Source organism: Chrysochloris asiatica, unplaced genomic scaffold (assembly GCF_000296735.1).
Source record: "Chrysochloris asiatica unplaced genomic scaffold, ChrAsi1.0 scaffold00066, whole genome shotgun sequence".
Lineage (NCBI taxonomy): Eukaryota > Metazoa > Chordata > Mammalia > Afrosoricida > Chrysochloridae > Chrysochloris > Chrysochloris asiatica.
In genome coordinates, this window is record NW_006408584.1 from 11163789 (window position 1) to 11170745 (window position 6957).

Here is a 6957-nt window from a genome sequence, read left to right on the forward strand (position 1 = left end):
TAGCATAGATAAGTGCATTATAAATATGAATGCTATGCTTTTCCCTATTTATATATATAAAAAATCTCCATATCCTTTGCCTTATACTCATATGTTATGAGCTTTATAGATCAGAGTAGTGGGTTCTTTAATAGATGAATTCTTTTATCTTCTCATCCCAGCCCCAGCATGGTGGCATTACTTAGTAGGTGTCTGGCTCCTACACTATAAGTAGTCAATGTTTCTGCCCCAGACTTTGAAGTGTTGTTGTTGGTAAGTGCCCTAAAGTCGGGTCTGACACATAGAGACCCTATATGGGGTTTCCGAGGAATAGCTGGTAAGTTTGAACTGCCAGCCTTGCAGTTCAAATCGACCTTGCTTATCCTACAGTGCCATACCAGGACTGCTTGGAGAAAGCTCCTCGCTTCTTTAGAACAAATAGCTTTGTGAGGAAATTGATACTGAGGTCATTATCTAAAATTTGGGAAGCCCCTTCAGTTCAAGTTGAGGCAGGGCAAGTAAGACATAGCTGAGGTCGTAATCTTGAAAAGTCAGAACCCTCAAAGTATAGTAGTGGCCAGTACTAATGGAGATAACAGAAACAAATAGGCAGGTAACACACGAGGTACCCAGATGGCCAGAAATCACTTGCAAAAATGCTCAACTTCCTTTTCAAGCAAAGATACACAAATTAAAACAACAAATTATTTTTGTTGCTTATAGTGGTAAGATTAGAACAACTTTTAATTCACTTAAGGGACTCCTGGTGTGGCACTGTAGGATCAGCAAACAACTGTGACCCACACGTGAACAGTTCAAACCCAGCAGCTGCTCCTCAGATATCCTATACAGGGCCGTTATGAGTTGGAATTGATTTGACAGCACTTGACAATAAAAGCAACAGCTCACTTTATAAGTAAGAATATGAAGAAAGAACATTACTGGTAGAGATATAAATTAATATAATTTATATGGAAGGTAAGGAGCTCTGTTAGTGTGGTGGATTACGAGCTGAGCTGCTTGCAAGCTCAGCAGTTTGAATCTACCAATTGCTCTGTGGGAGAAAGATGAGCCTTTCTGCTCCCTTAAAGATTCACAGCCTTGGAAACCCTATGCAGGGTCGCCGTGAGTCGAACAGACTCCACAGCACATAACCACAACCACCATCCCCATATGGAAAGTGCTTCTGCAATGATTATAAAATTTTTAAATGTTATAAATTATTAATCCCCTCAAGTCACATTTCCAGAAATGTGTCCTCTAAAATAAAGAAACTTACAAATATACATATGAAGTTGATTTCAGAAATATTTATCATTGAAAACTTGAAACAATCTCATTACTCATCATATGAAAGACCACAATGAAATCTTAGCAGTTAGTGATTTTGTGTCAACTTGGTTTGACCAATTCTCAGTGGTTAGCATCACCTCCATGATGCGATCTAATATGATGTAATTTCAATGCTGTGATATGATGTTGATAAGGCTAGATGCAGTCTATAGGATTATGTTTTATCTTGAGTCCATCCCGTTTGAGACATAAAAGGAGAGACAAGTCAGCTGACCAGAGAGGGACCTACTACTACAAAGAAAGAAGAGCTGGAAGTAGAGTTGTCATGCATCCTTTGGACTTGGGATCTCTGCATTGTGAAACTCCTAGATCTTGGGGAAGACTGATGGCAAGATATATGGAAATCTCCAAAGAATACTGGACCTACAATACAAGGACCTTCCCCCAGAGCTGGCATTGAGAAAGCCTTTTCTTAGAGCCAGCACTCTGAATTTAAACTTCAGTTCTCCTAAACTACAAGAGAATAAATTTCTGGTTGTTAAAGCCTTGTATTTCTGTTACATCAGCATTAGACAACTAAGATAGTACTCATTATATGAAAGACTCCAAACTTGACACTGTATGTTTACACAATTACTGATGTAGAAAAATGATCATGATGTATCAAGTTGTGAAAGTAGAACATTTAATGCCATCCCTAATAAGATCCTATTCTTATTTAAATATACAAATAAAACCTATGTTTATATGTGCATTGCAAAAAGTCTGACTGTCAAAATACAAAGAGTGTATTAGTCTGGTAGTAGGAATTCCTTTTCTTTTTTTATATATTAGTGTTATCTGATGGGACAGTGGTTAAGGACTGGACTGCTAACTGAAAGGTAAACAATGCAAACCCACTGGTGTGGCACTGTAGGGTAAATACTAGGCAGTTAAACACAGTTTGGAAATTCAAACCCATCAGCTGCTCCTTGGAAACCCTGTATAGGGATGCTATGAGTTGGAATCCACTTGACGGCAGTTAACAACAACATCCACTTAGTGGGAGAAGATGAGGTAGTCGGCTTCCTTAAAGACAGTTGTTGTTGCTAAGTGCCATCAAGTTGGCTTCAGCTCATGTCGAAACCCTGTATAAGGTTTCTGAGGACCGCTTGGTAGGTTTGAACAGCCGACCTTGAAGTTAGCAGTTCGGTGCTTGTCCTACAGCGCCACACCAGGACTCCACAATCCAGCCTTGAAAACCCTAGGGCAGATCTACTCTGTCCTATACAGTTGCTATGAGTTGAAATCCACTCAATGGCAGTGGTTTTTGTTTGCTATCTGAAGTTTTTCTGTGAGAAGACAATTGTTTTATTTATATTTATTTTTGTGTCAACATGGTGATAATGTGAGTAATTATTGCTGTTGTTGTTAAGTGCCGTCAAGTTGTTTCTGATTCAGCGACCCTGTATAGGGTTTCCAAGGAGCAGCTGGTGAGTTTGAACCACCGTCCTTGTGGTTCAAACTGACTTGTGGTCTATTGCTTTATCCCAGAGAGCCAATGTGAGTGGTAGCAGTCACAATGACTGGATGTAGAAATGTAATTGTCCGACCCCAGGAGTAGCAAGCCCAATCTTCATCCTTAGTCCAGGCTTCCTTGCAGCTGACTTACAGTCTGTGGATAGATTCCTTGAATTCTATTGACCTCTGAACATTGATCACAGCTCTCAGATTTCCTTGTTGCAACATTGGCTTATTTTATACTGCTCTGTGTGCTGCTTTCCAAGAAACTAAATCTCTGTGCTGACGAATGGTGGGAACCATCTTCTTCATGCTTACAAATCGTGTAAATTCATGCTTTGAGTTTTCCATATCACTCATTGGAGACTAGATGACCCGCTCATGCACATCAAGTTTTGAGGGGATTTCACTTTTACTTAATATCACCTAGAGCAAATTTAACTAATACAGAGACCCCACTCCCACAGATTCTATCAATTAGCACATGGAATTTAAATGGACTTTCTAAAGAAATCTAATGGCATCCAAGATTGAGAATCACTGCTACAGGGTCTGAGAACACAGGACCCTAGTGACAGCACAGTAAAACCGTGTAGGACTGGGAGTGGTCACCAGGAATATTCCTTTTAAGGTTCTGTTCTTATCAAGTGGATCATGGCCCTAAGCCGCTGGGGCAACTTTCAACAAAAACCTATTTGGGTTTCTGAAGAAGGCATCAAAATGCAGTGATGTTTATTCATAAGAAGCTCCTCACGTTGTAGTGTGATTTTCTTTCTTAAGATGGTCAACATGGTAGCTGGCAGGTCAGATACCTGTTTGCTCAATGTAAAGCTATCTTTTTTGACTTACAGAAATAACACAGCATTTTGAAACATGGCAATAGTTGGGAACATTTGTTTCTTACCCTCTATTTACCATACTGAATAGGATTGAGCCTGCCAGGCATTCTCTCAGAGCCTCATTAGGCCTGAATCTGCATTTTGAATGAGTCACCACCAAATGCATTGTTAGGTACTGAATATTTTCCCAGTAAAGTCCTTTCCAGTCACTTAAACAGAGGTTCTCAGAGACATGCACGTTACTCAACCTTTTTGCTATTAAATCACATGCATTCATACAATCCATACTGCAGCATAATAAATTTATTCTTTAGAGATATATGCGCTTTGGTTCTTTCAGTTTCTTTGCTTTAAATAAGCGTTAATTTACTAAAATAACTATGCTGCATCTCTTCTATCGTATATTAAACTCAGGCACTGTTGTATCAAAGCTTTTTGCAGATTATTGGGCTTATTGTTAAGCTGACTGTGCTAAATTTTTCCAATTATAAGATTTTATGAGATTTCTCTGGGTGTTGATTGTTTCCTAAGATAAATTGAGACATCTCTTGGTTGACTCTCTTTTTTTTTTTCAAATCAGAGCTAAGAAAAACAAGAAGGTGAACATACAAGGTTTGATCTTAGTCCCTGTGACAGTATTTTATTAAAGGGAGACATTGGCTCATGATGGCCAACTGTTTTGTTATTCCTCCTGGTTTATGTGATACTATGAAGGATGTGAGCTATGGTATAGCACTGGACTCCTCAGAAGTCCTAGACAGGGTCACTGTAAGTTACAACCTACTTGACAGCCCAAAACACCACCAATAACAGATTGTTGTTGTTGTTGTTAAGTGCTGTCGAGTCGGTTCCGACCCATAGCGACCCTGTACAGGGTTTCCGAGGGTGTAAATCTTTACGGGAGTAGAAAGCCTCATCTTTCTCCCGCGGAGTAGCTGGTAGTTTCGAACCGCTGACCTTAAGGTTGGCAGCCCGATTCGTAACCACTACGCTACCAGAGCTCCTTTAGACTGCTCTAATCTATTATTCAGCTTCTATGGAATTTATTAGCTTTGTTTACTTTCATTCCCTTGTTTCCCATCTACAATTCTCAGAAAATTAGTTTATTAAGGCAACTTTCTTGGAGTTCTTTTCTTGAATTGGTTTATGATAAGGAGTCTAATGTAGTGTAGCTCTTACTAGATTGTGTTCCATTACTAATTCTGTGAGATACTTTTGGGTATGAAAGGGTCTCATACTCAAATATATCCAGAAAATGCTGCAGGATCTATCTCCTTGGAGATTTACAAAGCATACTAGCAAATATATGCTCTCTGATAAATTTTCAATTAAAAAATACTTTCTTTGACTCAACATTTCCCAAATTATTTTCAACATGTTGTTGTTAAGTGTCATCAAGTCGATTCCAACTCATAGTGACTCTCTATAGGGTTTTCAAGGAACGGCTGGTGAGCTTGAATCGCTGACCTTGTCATTCAAACGGAACTTTCAGTCCAGCACAGTAACCCACAGTGTCACACCAGGACTCTGTTTTCACCATTGTTGTTGTTTTTGTGAAAGGCTGTTGAGTCAGTTCCAACCCATAACGACCCTGTATAGGGTTTTCAAGGAGCAGCTGGTGAGCTTGAACCTCCGACCTTGCAGTTCAAACGGCTTTGCAGTCTGGCGCATTAACCCTCAGCACCACACATAGAGCCCTGTTTTTTAGTATAGCAACTACTCATATGCTATGGCCACTATGGGGAGTGTTTGGTTGACCTGTTCAACTTTTACCAACTGTGCAGCATTGTTGTTGTTGTTATTAAGTGTCATAGTGACCTTTTATAGGGTTTCAGAGGAGTGGTTTGTGGGTTTGAACCACCAACCTTGTGGTTAGTATTTGGTGCTTATATTACAGAGCCACACCAGGACTCTAACATTGAACAATTCATTTAATGCTTAAAGCCTTACTTGTCTCAACTGTAAAATAGAAAATAATAATTGCCCCTACTTTATGAAAACACTTTGTAAACTGATGACTATAAAAATAATGAGAAAGATTCTAAGTAAAATATACCGAAAAGTAATAGCTAAGGTACAGAACAGGCTACACTTTCTTATATTTTGAAAAAAATGTATTTTTCTTAAAGTTAGTGATAAAATGCAATAAAGTGTTGATAAAATTTACTTAGTCATAGTTAACTAGACAAGTTTTTATCTATAGGATACTTAATTACTCTTCTGCAAGTGTACTCAAGAACAAAGCAATAGTTTTTCTGGATACTTTAGGATTTCTTTTTTTTACTATATGAAGATTCTTAGAAGAAGAAGAAGAAGAAGAAGAAAAAAAATACTGTTTCGTTTTTTCCTTGGAAAAATAAGTCCTGATACATTTTAAATCATAACCAGGTCAAGAATGTTTAACTGCTCTGTTAAATGCTGATAAACATGTGAATTTCCAGATGGAGGAGGGTTGATCCAGCGCTTTTGCAGGCCTTCCCTGTCAGTCCATAAGTTAGAGATAAGTGTGTACTTGATAGGAACAGAATTTCTATTTAGAGTGGTTGATCCATGCTTTGGAAATGGCTATATACAATTGTCTTAGCATGTTTCTCCCAAAGCTTCCCTCAAGTAACTGCATTTTTTCCTGCAGTTCTATGGAGAGCTTTTCAATGTAATTTGTATTTTTGCTTTCCTTGCAGCATCTGAAATGGAACCAAAGGAGTCTGGACATAGGTTACAATGAAGACAGTTGAGATGAGTTGGGTAACACCACTGGAATTTAGCCGGTTGAATGCTGGAGTAAATCTGTTTGTGCTTTTATACCTGGCGGTACTTCTGTTGGGCTTATTTCCCACTTCACTTCAACAAATGGATGAAACTTAGTTCAATGGGCACTTCCAACAGGAAGTCTTCTTGATTCCCTGTTTCTCTGATTTCTATGAGCTTCAAAGAACTTGTTATAGTAATTATTATCAGAGTGATATTATCCAATACGCAAAGTACGCATGGATTTTCTTGTGTGTACTGTAGTGCACAATTTCACGTTTTCCCACATCAAAGATTCTGCTTCTAGATGTGGTTGGCATCTGTCTCTTTTCCAACCACACAATACCTTCCTACAGAATAAAAGTCTATTTTAAAATTTACAAGAGTACCTAGTAAACGAGGTAAGCATGGGCTTACTTGTGCTTACTTACTAATCTACTTACTTTCCCACCACATCAAAGATTCTGCTTCTAAGTATGGGTGGCATGCCTCTCTTCTAATCCCACAGCACCCTTTTACAGATCAAACCCTCTTTTAAAAATTTACAATCCCTGGCAGAGATGGGATACCTAGTAAGCAACATAAACATGGGTTTACT

At 38.6% G+C, this 6957-nt stretch overlaps 1 protein-coding gene across 1 annotated transcript in view; it reads right to left on the reverse strand.

The window, feature by feature from the left end:
- The window catches only part of PALLD (palladin, cytoskeletal associated protein), a 646823-nt gene that overhangs the window by 461621 nt on the left and 178245 nt on the right, over nt 1–6957 (reverse strand). The gene's annotated exons all lie outside the window — the stretch shown is intronic.